The sequence below is a fragment of the Neomonachus schauinslandi genome, chromosome 3, assembly GCF_002201575.2.
Source record: "Neomonachus schauinslandi chromosome 3, ASM220157v2, whole genome shotgun sequence".
Taxonomy (NCBI): Eukaryota; Metazoa; Chordata; class Mammalia; order Carnivora; family Phocidae; genus Neomonachus; species Neomonachus schauinslandi.
The window spans coordinates 119,490,441-119,506,111 of record NC_058405.1 but is presented as its reverse complement, the minus strand read 5'-3'; the positions used below and the strand labels follow the sequence as shown (position 1 = coordinate 119,506,111).

The 15,671-nt window shown below is 39.9% G+C and overlaps 2 non-coding genes across 2 annotated transcripts; one reads left to right on the top strand and one right to left on the bottom strand.

Moving 5' to 3' along the window:
• Positions 1 to 3,268: 3,268 nt before the first annotated feature.
• TRNAG-GCC lies at positions 3,269 to 3,339 on the top strand. Its single transcript has one exon. It is a non-coding gene; the product is annotated as a tRNA-Gly (tRNA).
• Positions 3,340 to 3,610: 271 nt separating this feature from the next.
• TRNAA-CGC lies at positions 3,611 to 3,682 on the bottom strand. The gene has a single exon. It is a non-coding gene; the product is annotated as a tRNA-Ala (tRNA).
• Between the last annotated feature and the right edge of the window lie 11,989 nt (positions 3,683 to 15,671).

Genomic DNA, 15,671 nt, shown 5'->3' with positions numbered 1-15,671 from the left:
CTATTGGCTCCCAACTCCACTTCGGTAGCCTGGTTCTCTCTAAATCTAGATGTCAACTGCCCAAGAGGCATCTCCCCCTACTTACCTCAAAGTCTATGTTGCCCAAAGTGAACACTTTGCTCCACCCTTTTCCTTCTAGTCATTTTTCTTCCTGACTTTCCGACATGATACCATTATTCTCCCAGTCACTTAAGCTAGATTCCTTTTTCCCTTCCTTCTGCCTTGCCATGAACTTCATGCTAGAGCCTTCCTCCTGGTTCAGGACCTCATTGCCTCTCCACTCCCATTTGTAAGCACCTCCTGAGTGAATTTTCTGACTTTTATTTTCTCTTACTCCTACTTCTCTGGCACATCATTGCAGATGATCCGGTCAAATACTTTGACCCTTGTGCTCCTCAAAAAAATTTCAGTGGCTTTCCATGCTACAAAAGTAGCCTTATTCCAACAAACAAGGAATACGTCCTACAAACTTTTTCATGGTTTTTATTGTCTTCTTGTAATTCTACCAGCGATGCATTTCTTTAAATTTTCTTAAACTTTCATATTTTCGGGCTATATCGCATTCATGTTTAATGGGTTCTCTAAATTTACTGTTTTGGGTAAAATTGTTTCTCAATTTTTGTTGTTTAGATGTGAGCAATATAAATACTACTCAAACTACATAGAAAAGGACAACTTCCTGACTCACATAAGCACAAAGTCCAGAATTTGTTCTAGTTAAGTACGGTTGCTTCTAGGGACTCAGTGTCATATTGGGGATGTGTATCTCTCTCTCTCTTTCTTGGACAAGCAAGACAGCAGCAAACCTAGCTATACATTCCACCCATTTGCTCACCTGAGCAGAAAGATAGTCTTTGCTTATAGCTCTGGAAAGAAAGTTCTGGTAAGTTCTGGAAAGTTGTCCCGCCTACGGCCACATGTCCATTTCCAAATTAAACACAGTGACAAGGGAAAATATTTGGCTAGATCTGTTTCACATACCTACCACTGTGACAGAGAAACAGAGATGAAGGAGAAAGTTAACCTCACCCAAATCTCAAGGTATCAATTATCTACAGAATAGAAGACTTGTACCAGACTTCTATCAGAAATAAGTGAACTACTGAACACACACACACACACACACACACACAGACCTGGAATGCTTTTGGCTCTGTATAACAAATTGCCCAACTCAAAGGGGCTTAAACGATAAAGATCTTTACCTAACCAAAAGTCTGGATGGAGAAAATCCTAGGATGGTGCAGTGTCTCTTTCCTGAGTCATCGTCAGTCTCTCTTCAAGTCACAAAATGGCTGGGGCAGCTCCGAGCATTACACCTCATATGGCAATGTTAGGAGCAGGAAAGAAAAGGCAAAAGAGATCTTCCATACCATCTTTCCCAGAAGCCCCTAGCTGTCTATACTTGCCTCTCTTTGGCAGGAAGTGTCACAAACCCATCCTAGACCAATCTTTGGAAAGGACAATGGGATAACTGGCTTCGTACACCACCTCTGGTCCTGGGGCTAGATAGACTCATGTGGACTTTCAGTAAGAGAAAATGTAAAATGGCCTTTGATAGGCCACTAAAATCGTTTGCCATTAGGCCGTACTTCTTATTCGACCCCTTCTATCTGTTTAAACTGTTGGTAGTGTTTCTTGTGCTGAGGGATTTTTAAACTGTTTCAAATTTTGAATCATAACATTTTGGAGTTTGAAGGAACTTAGGTCATTTAGTTCGGGGCTTTTCAAAGTTTGTTGTTGATTTTTGTTTGCTTGTTTTTTGTTTTGTTTTGTTTTTATTTGACTTGTAATCCAAATGCAAATAAGTGGGAGAGTTTAAAATTGGCCCGGTGGAAGTGAGGGGCCTGGGCAAAGAAGGTGTGGCCCCACCAGCCAGTGGCCCTGCGGCTCTTCTGGAAAGTTAGAGTCCTTTGGAATGTAATTTGAAAACCACATCTCTCTCCAGTTCTCTCATTTTAAAGAACTGAAGTTCGGAGAGGTAAAATGATTTGACCTTGTTCTTCTACAGGTTACTTAGGATTGCAGGTTCAATTTACTGATTCTCTAATCTCTTTGTATCTTTTATGCCTTGGACATAAATAATTTCATAGTGTCTTTGTGTCTTTGTCTTCAAATTTTGCTCTGTATCCACACACTAAAAAATCCTTAAAAATAAATCTTAATGTAGAAGTTCTTACATTATTCTTTAGCCTTTTATGATTTTTTCGAACTCCACTCTACTATTTTTCATATATAATGTCCTGAGCTACATGCAGTATTTCTGGTGCAATACACAGTGATTTATTCTGTTGTAGGCAGAACAGGGCTGTGGCTAAGCAACCAGAGATTGCTTGATACTACATGTGTTCCAATCTTGCCTCTAAGAGCCTCAATTCCCTCAATTGTTAAGGGGAGGTGATTATAATACCTACCTCACTGGGTTTAAATCCATGTGTAATGTCCTTACAGAGCCCAGCACATAGTCACTGCAACCATGTTTACTGTTATTTTCTCATATCCCCTGCCCCTCAGCCCCCACATCTTCCTTGGCCATCAAAGATCCTGCAAATTGTTGGGAATTTCCCCTTCACAGATAAAGGGCCAATGATGTCTAAATCCAGAGCCTTCTATCTTATATTTATATTCATTTCCATAATTGCATTTCCTTCACTTTAGTTTCTCTCTCTCACATATCTTTGTTGCGTGATTTGCAATTTTACTTTCTATGGAAACTAAGGGTAAAGGCTCTGATTCATACTGTTAGAGTTAAAAGAGGTCCCATTATCAAGTCATTCACAATGAAGGAAGAGGCAGTTTAGAGAATTTAGGTCATTTGGCTAGAATCACAAATGCTTCAAATTTCCCTGTTCAGATCACATAGTTCTAATTTACTCTTATAATTTGGATCAGGGTCCCAGTTCCTGCCACTATCATCATGTATTTGTCTGAATAGCTAAAAGACAATCAGGGAGGGGCTGATGTAAATTGTCTAAATGTCTGAAGATACAGCTAGGTAATTGTGTAATTCTGTACATACATAACAAAATTTTCATCTGCCTGCCTCACCAAGGTCAGCTTCAGAAGAATCACTTCATAAAGTTCAACAGAAGTTAATATAATAGGATTTTTTATAAAAGTTTTCCCAATGTTTTATTATAATTATTTGATTACAAATATCACTGCTTTCTTTAAAATTGAATACAGAAACATGTAATTACAGAGAATCATGACACACATGGAAACATCTCTTCTATTAAAATGTGGAAAGCGCTTTTTTTCCCCGTGAGCATTGGTGGTTCAGTGGTAGAATTCTCGCCTGCCACGCGGGAGGCCCGGGTTCGATTCCCGGCCAATGCAATCAGGTTTTTTTCCTTTACTTTTCACCCGTGTATGTTAGATTCCCAAAGTAGGTTCAGTAATGATATTCAAGTTGATTTTATGCAAATGAAGAATGATGTACCGAGGGTAATTTCCGGTTTCGCTTTTACTTACAACAAACGGAAAGGCGATTTCTCTGAGCTTCGCCTCACTTTTAGACTGTTTTGGGGCGCCCTAGAATATGTAAGCAAAAGGTATGCATGTATGTCTAGTGTTCTAGAATAGAAAAGGAAAAGCAACATCGGCTGTTTGGAGATGCCGGGGATTGAACCCGGGACCTCACACATGCGAAGCGCGCGCTCTACCACTGAGCTACATCCCCCAGCCGGAGAATTCTTTTCTGGTAAAGGCATTCATTCATCCTTTAGCGCTGGTCAAATTAGTAAGGATTCAAGAGTTCACTTTGGTGAGTGCTTCTCAGCACGTTTCTACCCTTCCCACTCTCATCTAAAGCTGCTTCCCTGGTGCTTCGGGACCGGCTGCAGCCAGCGCTCTGGGACGCAGGCGGGACGAGCTCCCGAGCACGCCCGCCGGCGCCGCGAGCTCGCAGCGGGAGGCTTGGGGCGCCCAGCCCCGCCGGGGACGCGGGACGGTCGCGCGCAGAGTGCTCCAGGGCTGGGCGCCGCCGCGGCTTTACGGCGCAGGCGCGGGGGGCCGAGAGGGCGCCTCGGCTTTGCAGCCGGCTCCACCGGACTCGCAGTCGCAGCCCAGGGCCCAACACGCCCGCCGCGCTGCGCGAGGAGCGTCGCCCTGGTGCTCGCCGAGACCTGCTCCTGAAGTAGAGTGCTGGGGACCTTCTGTGCGCGCTCGGAAACCTTCTGGCTTTACCTGTACCCCCCAGCCCCCACCCCGCAATAAACTCACATCCCGGGTAGACGACCTGTTCACGCCAACTCCCCATAAACTGGGTTATGCAGGAGTTACTACAGCCACCTCTTGGAGGTGTAAATGATTTTGCAACAGGCTCTTCTTTTCCATGGGGACCAAACTGAAAAAATGACACCCACTCTGTAGCTTAATTATATATACATGATGATAAAGTTGGGGCGGGGCACCTGCTCAGGACGGATTTTTCTCTCTGTTTCATATTTACACTTTGGACCCATCTGGCTGATGGAGCTAGTAAAGTAAGTCACTGAACATCTCCTTTAATGTCCTCTTAACCCTCCCTAAACACTAATCGCGCTCCCAGCCCCAAAAGAAGAAATGTATCCCGAGTCCTGTTGCCTCGGAAATTGCTTCTGTCCAGTTGTTTGGGTGCTAGATAATACAATGAGCTAACTTGCATTCTAGTGGGATGATGTGTGTTTGACCCTTCCCGGTGCAGTTTAAACTGACATCGCCCCAGGCAAGCGAAGCCTGGGTGGTAGAAGCCTCGGGCACCCCGATGGGAGCAGGGGAGAGATTGGGTGTCTGAGGAGCTGGATCGCAATCACTTCCAGCTGACCTGTATGGCAGACCCCAACAGGTAGAACAGGGAGGGCCTAGAATTTCTAATCACTTCAGTTGCAGCGAAGTACCTCTCATAAATGAAATGGTCAGCAGGCCAAAAAAGCAGAGCAGAGAGCAGAAGTTTCAAAATAATTCTGAGTAACCCACAAGCTTCATAATCAACTCCTGGATTAAAAATAAATAAGTTACTGTGTTTGCTTACAGTAATTTAAACAAATAATGGCTCATAATCCGATTTGTTTTTAACTAGAACAAGCCACATGCTGATCTAATACAATAATACAGAATGTCCAAAAAAAAACCCAAAAAACAAACCACGTCAGTGGACAGCCATTAGGAGCTCTGCTCCAAGCCAGAACATTTCCAAACCAACCCCTAGATTCCATCCTGAGGCACTAGAAGATGAACATGTTCAGTTTACTCTGAATTGGGAAACAGGGATAAAACCATTTATCCACCCCCAAGGTTTTCACCAGAGCAAATTACAACCGTAGCATTTAGTTAATCGTAAAGGAAGTAAATTGGCCTCTAGTGACCTCACTTTGCCGTCCTCTTTGGTACCCTTCCTCAAGTTAGCGCTTATTTCTCCATCACCTGAGGAAACTCCCTTTCTGGGACAACTCCCTTCTTTCTCGGGCAATTCTGAAATTTCAGAGCTAAGCCCAGAGAAGACTCTTTTTAAATGCCCACTCCTATTCCATCATTCCAAGGCCTAACTGAGTGCATTTGGTAAAGAAAATGAAGCTCTAAAGCCAACAGAGGATATCAAGTTGATTTACTGGCCTGGCTTAACCTAAAAGAAAGGCTCTGACTCACTGGGCTTTTTCAGCCACTGTGGTTGGTGGGAAAGGTGAATAGGAGGCACACTTTTGGATTAGGGGGTCTTTTCAGGAAAACTTGGATCACATCTATTCTTTATACAAATAAAACTGAGCCAACTTTGTTCACAGATGAAGAGAGGCTGGCCAAATGTCCAAAATTATAGAGTATAAAAAAACTCAGTTCTATCTTCTACCTTCCCATTTCTCTTGGTTGGGGACAAATTTCCCCTTCTCAGTCTCCCTCTTCCTCTGCCACACACATCTCTCTCTCTCTCTCTCTCTCTCTCTCTCTCACACACACACACACACACACACACACACACACACACACACACATCATTCACAAGGATTGACCACAGGCCCCACTTTGAAGCAGGGGACGTTTCTCTCTGGCTGTGCTCACACCTTCCCTTTCACATTCTCGCTTCAGCTCTTGGTACTCTGGCCAGCAGGTACAGAGCGTGTTTCCCTCAGAGCTGACTATGAGCTAAGATGTTTATTCCCAGTCCAAGCAGCAGTTCTTACTCCTGACTGCACATTAGAATTACTGGCAGAGACTTTGAAAAAATGCTGATGCTCGCTAGAGCCCAACCCCAAACCAATTAAATCAGACTCTCTAGGAGGGGGTCTGGGCATCAGTATCTTTTTAAAGTCTCAGATGATTCCAAAGGGCTGCTGCTTGAGGGCTGTTTGCATGTCAACAAGGGGTGTCCAGTGATGGTATTTAACTAAACCTACTCTTTTAATCACTTTGCGGTATATACATATACCAAATCTTTATGCTGTACACCTTAAATGAATACAATGTTATATATCAGTTATATCTCAATAAAACTGGAGGAAGAAAACGAGAGGTTGATTACTAGCCCAGTGGTTCTTGACCTTGGCTGCATATTTGAAGTACTTGGCAAGCTTTAGGAAAAAAATTCTGATGCTTGAATCCCATTTTCAAATATAGTGATTTAACCATTCTGACCCATTCTTGGCATGAGATTTTTACACGGCTTCCCAGGTGGCCCTATATGCAGCCAAAGCAGAGAACCAGAGTATTAGAGTGCACCCTTTCTCAGGTTCTCTCCACCCTGTTGTATGAGCAGCCAAGCCTGAAAGCAGAGGACTCCAGAGCCCCCCACACTTGGGAATCGGCGTTGCTAGAGGATGAAAAGAAGCTGACTCATTCCAACTTCTCTTCCCTATTTTCCTTCATCTAAAATAAAACTGGTGAAGGCAGGTGTTCAAGTGCTAAAAACAAGCATTTCTTAACCTCATATATCCCATCTCCTCTGGGTGAGGTGTCTCTGCTGCTTTGCTAGTCATTAGAAAAGCTCCAGAGGGGAAGAGGAAAGGGGTGGAGAGTAATCTGCACTTGGTACCTGGGAATGCCCAGTGCTTGTGTCTTCCTGGCTGATAAAAAGACTGGATTGCTTTACTCAACACCTAAAGAAACAGGCAGTGCTTTGAAATACATTATGTTACTCCTCACGATCATAACTATTAGTAATTCTTCATCACCACAGTTAATTATCATTAATAACAGCCCGAGAGCCAAAAAAGCTACTGGTTACATTTAATTCAGAGAAAGTTAATAAATATTACTCTTTTCAATAAGTATTCCGAAGTGAAAAATTATAGTGATCATAATTTGCATTTAGAATTAGAAGTATTTATTGAACAGTAAGTTAGATCCTACTCAGAAAGATGTAAATTCTATAATTTAGATTCTGGTTACAAATAGATGGAAACAGAAGGAGGTACATATTTAAGATGACATTTAGAGAAGAGATGTTAGAAAAAGCCCATACTTCTGGAAACTATCAATGGTCAGTCAGTTTAAGAAAGGGTGTTTTAAAACTGGAAGGAGAAAAAAATATCTACATGGGGTCTGAAAGATTTTTCCGAATTCAGATGATCTATTCACGATAGGTTTTGTAGTCTTATAGTACTGGCCTATTCACAGAAGCTGGAGATAGGATACATATTTTCTTATGGTGTTCTCAAAGGTCTTATTTTGCCAACTAGCAAAAGAGATTAGTATTGTATATTATTCTATATGAATTCTTCAAAGCACTAGCAGTCACTAAATTCTCAATAGGCATATAATACATGCTGGCTTACAATTTCAAGTGGGAAGCTGCTTTTTTTTCTAAAAAAACAAAAAATGGTGTTTAAGGGTAAGTGGGCATAAGGGATTCTATCGTTGTAACAAAGATATTCTAAAAGATTCTAAAATTGGATTATGATGATGGTTATACAACTCAGTAAAATTACCAAAAATTACTTTATTGTACAGCTAAAATGTGTGAATTTTATGTTATATAAATTATGCCTCAACAGAGTTTTAAAAAAGGGAGGTCCTTAAGGGACAGAATGTGTTAACAGTGGAATGTGATAACAGTTAATGTACCAGAGGGATATTACACATGTAGACTGCATAACTAATCTGAAAGGAAAAAGATGGTACCCAAAAGAGGGAAAATGGTGGATGAAAGCAATGTATATAGAAGGAAAGGAGCAAATCGTCACATCGATAGGGCATCTATTGTCTCCCATAACCGTTACAAGAATAGGGAGCGCAAGCTGTGTGCTGGGAGCTAAGCTAAGCACAGGCGAACACAAATATAAATTGCGATACAACCTGATGAATTCTATAATGGAGTTTTGCATGGAGGATTGAAGGAAGAAAAAAACGAGAACATTTTAACTTGCCCACGTTCACATAAGTACAGATGTTGAAAGCAGAAGTCAAACCATGCTTATCTCACCCTTCAATCTGTATCCCTGGGCTGAGTAAATGTTTGCTATGCATGTACCACAGACTGCTGTTCTCTTTCCTATAATAAGTCTTCCGACTTTTAGCTGGACATAGGAACAGCAGAAACAATGACATTCCCTACCCTCCTGAGCAGTAGTGTGAAGGAAGAGGCACACCTCTTCCTCCTTTTAGGACACGTGCCAGAAGGTGTAAACAAACATCAATTCCCCTCCAATCCTATTAGTAGAACTTACTCTCATGGCTAAATCCTAAATCTAGCGAATTGAGGGTTGGAGAAAAGTGAAAGGTGAAACTTAATGTCCACGCCTGGGTAGGTGGGAGAAGCTTGTGTAATCACCCTGAGCTCTCTGCATCTAGACTTCTGTGAGAGAGGAATAAGCCTTCTTCATTTTTAAGCCACTTTTATTTAGAGTCTCTCTTTCTCAGAATAGAACTTAAATTCTAATTAATAAAAAGAATGATTCTTTCTAGAACACAAGTAAGGATATAGACTTACATGGCCCATAAGTCTTTGATGAGAAGCAGTATTGTCAATCCTGTAACACTAGGCGGGGGCTTTCTTGGCCCTGCCAGTTAGGGCAGGATTAGACAAGCCAGCAATTATCTTTTTCAGTAATTCTAGGTATAGAAAGGATATAGAACTTTCTTATTTATTTATTTGAAATATGTTACTCCTCACAATAACTATTAGTAATTTATTTTTTATTTATTATCAAAAGGGAAAGGGAGATCAAGGCAATCACACCAAAATGAGATACTCTTTCTCAGTAGGTCCTCTGTATCTTAACTATCTTTAAAGGATTAGAGGCAAATTAGGAAAAGCCATAGCTTTCCCCCTGGATTCAGACGTTTAGCTCCCAAAGATTGTACTTCATGCTGCTCCCCTCCAAATCCAAACTTTTGTTATTATGTTACCAACTCCTTAAGAAGGGAGGAATAGGATATAAATGTTAACTCGTATCAAAAATGCTCATATTTCTTGTCCCTCTTGACTAACGATGACATTGCCCTTATCCTCACCTGGGAAACTAAAAGTTCTCCCCTTATGTACAAAAAGGCAGAAAGGATAATAAGAATGCCTCTATCCTTAACGACATTTGGGTAAATGTTGTGTGGACCCCCAGGAAAAACTCCATAGCTCTGCAAGAAAAATTATATATATACATATATATGTATATAAATTTGTGTATAAATGATAATATGTAATATATAATACATATATACTTTAAGAATTCTGTATGTGTTTATAAATGTAAAATATTTCTGACATTAACTCAAGTGTTGACTGACTTAGGGAGATATTAGAAATAAGGATTATGAGAGAAGGAGGTGTCTAAGATGATTCCCAGTGCTCTGGTTTAAACAATTATGTGCATGATATTGTCATTCAATAAAAGAGAATATATTGGAGGGAGAGTAAGCTTTATAGAGGGTCATTAATTCTATTTCTATTTTGTTCAATTTGAGGTACAGTCATCTCTCACAAGGGAGATCTTGAGTAGATATTTAGATGCTGGATTTGGAGATGACAGGTTTGGCATTGCAATATGTACTTGAGAGACATCGGTATAGAGAAAATAAAGTCAGGGACTGGATGGGACTAATTAGGGAGAGAGCAGAGAATGAGACAAAGGGGACTGAAAATCTACTTTCAGGAACTCTAATATGTAAAGACTGAGAAAGGAGAATGAAAAGGAATAGCCAGGGAGACGGGAGGAAAAGCAGAGGAATAAGGTCTCAGGGATCTCACTGGGAAAAGAATGTTTTGAAAGGGAATTTCAAATACTTAAATATTTAAAATACTGTCACCTATGAAATCAGGTATGCTATCCAAGATTTAAAATGTCCATTAGAGGGACACCTGGCTGGCTCAGTCGGTTAGGCGTCTGCCTTGGGCTCAGGTCATGATCCCAGGGTCCTGGAACTGAGTCCCGCATTGGGCTCCTTACTCAGCAGGGAGCCTTCTTCTCCCTCTGCCTACCACTCCCCCTGCTTGTGTGGTCTCTCTCTCTCTCTCTGACAAATAAATAAAATCTTAAAAACAAAATGTCCCTTAGATTTAGTGACATGGAAGTCATTGATTGACATTAATAACAGTTATTTCACTACAAAATTGAATGTTAATTCTTTTAATATATGCTATGCAATTCACAATTACTCTCTGTGGGAAGTTTTCCTGTCTTTCTTCTAGCAAAAGAGCTGTTTCATGCTCTTTACCTTTTAATACCAACCTTAAATAAATTATTTCTTCTGAAGCAAATTCATCTGGAAATTAGTGAGGTCCAAAGAATCAAGAAAGGACAAGAGACACAAATGCTTTTAAATCGCAGGAGAATTTACAAATAGGAAAGGTTCTCTTTTTTCCTTTCTGGTACTAAAAAAACATTATATCTACTCATTTACTCATTCATTTATTCAATGCACATATACTGATCACTTACCATGTACTATGCACCATGTTCGAAGTTAAGGATAAAAAAGTGACAAAGTTAGTGCTTCCCCTGTTCTGACTGTACTTCAGGTCAAGGGGGGAGGCCACCAAATATAAAGAAAGTGTCAACAGTGTAATAAAGGATATGGTGGAAGAAACTAAGAGTTCCATATGAACACACAGGAAGAACCCTGAACCCAGTTCTAGGAGATGAAGGAAGGTTTCTGGGGAGGTATGAAGTATGAGCAGCAGTTAGCCTATTGGGGATGAGGAGGGATAAGAGAATGAAGAGCATTCTAATTGAAAGAAACAGAATATGCAATAGCTTAGAAGTCAAGAAGATCGTAATAACTTTAAGGAACAAAATTAAATTTAGTGGGGAGGGTATATGCTATACTGTGGAGCATGAAAAGGAAGAGCTGAAGATGGGAAGTAGGCAAGGGCCTTGTAAATATCATAAATGCTCAGAGATCTGTGAGAAACCATGCAGAGTTCTACACAGGAAAACAACATGAGATTTTATTTTTAGAAAAATTATCCTGGCTGTAGTATACAGAACATATGGGAAGGGGCCCCAATAAGAAGCAAGAAAACCACTGGAAGCTTCCTCCTGGCATCAGAAAAGAAATGATAGACTCAGGCAAGAGATGATGATCTAGAGCTTCACTGTCCAATATGGTAGCCATTAGCAACATATGTCTATTGAAATGTGGCTAATCTAAAGTGAGAAGGTAAAATATCTCAGTAATAATTTTTTATCATGACTACATGTTGAAATAACAATTTTTAATATATTGGATTAAATAAAATATATTATTAAAGTTAATTTCATTGTTTCTTTTTACTTTTGTGGGTACTAGAAAATTGAGAATTTTACACATTGGATTTATATTTCTACTGGACAAAATGATTTAGAGCCTTTGCATTGGAAATGGATAAAACTGAATAAACAAAGAGACATTGAGGCATGACTTGCATATCAGTTGGATATAGAGGATAAGGAAAACGAAGGAATAAATGATTCCAAAGCTTCTAATTTGAGCAACTAAATGAAAGAATGGTATATTGAAGAGCACCTAGGGATATGAAAGCCCTTTTTGTTTTGTTTTTATTTTAAGATAGAAGAAGATGCAAATATGTTTTATTGAAAATATGAAGGAAGAGTGGAATACAACAAAGATATGTGAAAAGTACTCGAAGTGTCTCCCTTAAGTAAAAGAGAGACAGACACACCTACCTTATTGTAGCAAAAGAAAAGCAGGGAAGGATGGGTTCTGGGATCTGGTTAATTTGATAGATTTGGAGATAGTAAATTGAAGACATTTCCATGAAAAATGCTTCAATTTTCTCTGTGAAGAAGAAAGTTCGTTTACTTTGTCTCAGGGCCAAGATACTGTCTTTAAAGTTTTGATGAAAATGGGAAAACTCTAGAGGAGCTGGAAGGATTCCAGGCAACACTGAGACCAAGATGAGGTTGGAGAGAGGACTGCAGAGAGCTACTGGCCGTCAGTAGGCACAGAGAAAGGGGAATGCCAGATTGCCTAAGGGGAGATTCCGCTAGGTGCCTTCGACAAAAGGACAACAGGGCCAGGAAGTCTGGGAATTGATAAGGGTAGGGACTGAAGAAATAAACATGAAATCTCAGCTTTTCCTGACAGGAGTAAAGAGAAGAATGGATTGACCAGATGCTTGCAGAATTCCTTGATGTCAGAGTGAGAGAGCTGTGGTCAGTGGGATCTGTGAAATAAGTATTTCAAATATTTCAAAGTCAGGGTGATGACATTGCCTTGGGAGTGGATATCTAAAACGGAGTGGAGGTGAAGTTTAATACCGATATGATCAAGGAATTGAGAGGCTTTAGATTTTCACAGGGACATTGATTTGCCTCAGGAAAATAGTGGGGTCTGGGTGAAGCAGACAGTGAGCCAGAAGCATGTCTTTAAGGAATGAGGGGGTGGGTGGGTTGGTGACAGGAGGGAAGTAGATTTATAGCGTAGTAATTATCCAATACATGTTAGTTTCTTTTAACAGTTCACATACAAATTAATAAATGATCCTATTTTGTACTTTCACATTAAAATAATATTCCATCCGTCTCTCCACAAACACATGGAGACACAATATATGTCTCCTTTCTTTTTTTTTTTTTTAAAGATTTTATTTATTTATTTGACAGAGAGAGAGAGACACAGTGAGAGAGGGAACACAAGCAGGGGAGTGGGGGAGGGAGAAGCAGGCTTCCCGCTGAGCAGGGAGCCCGATGCGGGGCTCGATCCCAGAATCCTGGGATCATGACCTGAGCTGAAGGCAGACGCTTAATGACTGAGCCACCCAGGCGCCCTATATGTCTCCTTTCTCTCTCTCTCTCTCCACACACACACACACAGACACACACACACACACACATTCACATATGCTCCTCACTGTTGATATACATTAATCCAATTTTTAGACAAAACTGACACAAAGAATTGGGGGCAAATGTGTTAAATTGTGCATTTTCTTTTTGTGCTACAGATAGAAAAAAAAGATGTACATTTTTTTTTTAAGCATCGTTAAACAATAGCAACTTCATAAATGTGCTCAAACAATAGCTTCTCAAGGTTAGGGGCCGTCCATGCTGGTACATGCTGAAGAAGCATTTTTTAAAGACAAGATTTTTATAGTGAAAAGAATGCTTAAGTAGGAGTCAGAAGACCTGATATCCAAGAAGGTTGATCAGTTATCAGGTGTTTTGGGCAAGACATTCAACCTTGCTGAATCTCCACTTTCCCATCTGTACAAGATGGGTGACTTCCACAGCTCCTACAACTTAATGGGGTCTTTGTGAGGATTAAGTAAGAAAGCATACAGGAAATTCCTTTGTGGCCTGTTAAATGTTCATATAAGCTACCTGAAGGAACACATGACCTAGCTCCAGCAAAAATTTATCATAGTTCCAACAATACTAATAATATTCTCATTAAAAGGGGGGAATTAAGATTTGGGTCAAATTTATGATTTCTGAAGGAAGGCTACTTGCTTATTGATTATTGATTATTCTGAACTTTGGTGGGAGACTTCTTCTTTAGGTAAGTACCAAAATACATCATCTCTTATATTTCCTTACAAAGGGTGGACTTTGAGCCATCTCACTGGAGTCACCTGATAGGTTTGTTGAAACAGTAGTTGCCTGGACTCAGCATCTAAAGATTCTGCCCTTTGGGCTGAGAACTCAAGAACCTGTATCCTAGCTGATGCTACACACACTAATACTTTTTTATAACAATTTTGTCGAGATATAATTCCCATATCATATAATTCACCCATTTCAAGGGCACAACTCATATTCGCAAAGTTGTGCAACCATAAAATATGAGATCTACTGGGTTATATAAAAGTTTTATGGACGTGGAGACTGCTCTGTGGTTAATGTATAAAGAATCTCCGCCCCCCCCCCAGCCCCAAGTATAAAGATAGATAAAAGACAAAATCATTGCACTCCACCAGACTGCTCTGCTTTCTGAGAGCTGATGGATTTCTGCTAAACATATTTCTTCTATTTTACAAAAGGGTTAGGGGATACTATAGAGAAAATGTAAATGCTGCATAACTAAAGGAGTGTGGAATTTTCCTCCTCCCTGAAAATCTGGCAAGCCCTGGCCTTCTCTTTCCATCTTAGGTATCAGAAAGAGTTTGTAAGGGAAAAGAATCATGATCAGGCTAAGGTTCCCCAGCTCCTCTTAAGGCCTACTTCCTGATCTATAAGTCTTCTTCTCTTCTTAAGAATTCAGGATCAATGCAACTTCCTAATATCTTTAGACAGAGCATGTCTCTAAAAGCTTATTGACATTTTCAGTTTGTCAGCTTCCAGAACTCCATTGTTGACTCTGTTCCATCTCTGTTTAATTAGAGGGGAAAGACTTTTAAACAAAAACACTTCATTGTTTCTGTAAATGGTAACATAAATGGTAAGGTATGAGCCAGAAACACCCAAGGCTTTAGAAGGAGTCACAACCCTATTCAGGCTATGTTTTAGATATTTTGCAAAGTGCTTCTCTTACTGTGTGGGGAATAAAATGTTTTGGAGAAGCATATTGGGGAAGCTAGGTAAGCTGCTTTTCTAGTTTTCACAAAGAGGGTTTCTTATTTAGTGTACAGTACGGTAAGCATCTTTCTTGAGCATCATATTCACTTAAGAGAATTATATATATATTATCTATTTTATCTATTATTATCTAATATTTTATTTATAATATGTATATATATTATATATTATAATATGCATTATACAATCTCTTCCCTTCTAATGGAACTAATAGTCACTCTAAGGAGGTCAAATCAACAACTGAGTTTGATCATGAGGACAAAAACAACAATAAAAAAAACCCATAAACTCTTACAGAGGGTTTAGACCAACAGTTCCTTTTTATAGATGAGAAACTAAGGTTCAGAGAGGTTTGTAACTTTCAGTTAGAGCACACTTCTTTGCTTTCCTTAGAGTAGGTGGTCACACCTTTAGGGCACATTATCTTGAATTAAAGGTAAGAACTCAAATATGATTTTCAGGGTGAAACCTTAAAAGCTGTAATGAAGTAAGTCCTAGTCTCTGTTAATAGTTGAGTATTATGTTTTCAAGATCATACATTAAAATGAAAGCAGAGTACAAGTTATGTTTTAAACTTGGTTATTTTCCATGATGTCAAGGTAAAACCCAGAGAGCAAGATACATTTTAAAGTTGGTTGTTTCCCTCTGCTGTACACAAAGATTGTCAATTCAGTAGAAAGCTCAGCTCAAACCATCTATGAATGGTTTCCAAATTCCAGAGACCTCTGTCTGGGAACATTTTTCAAA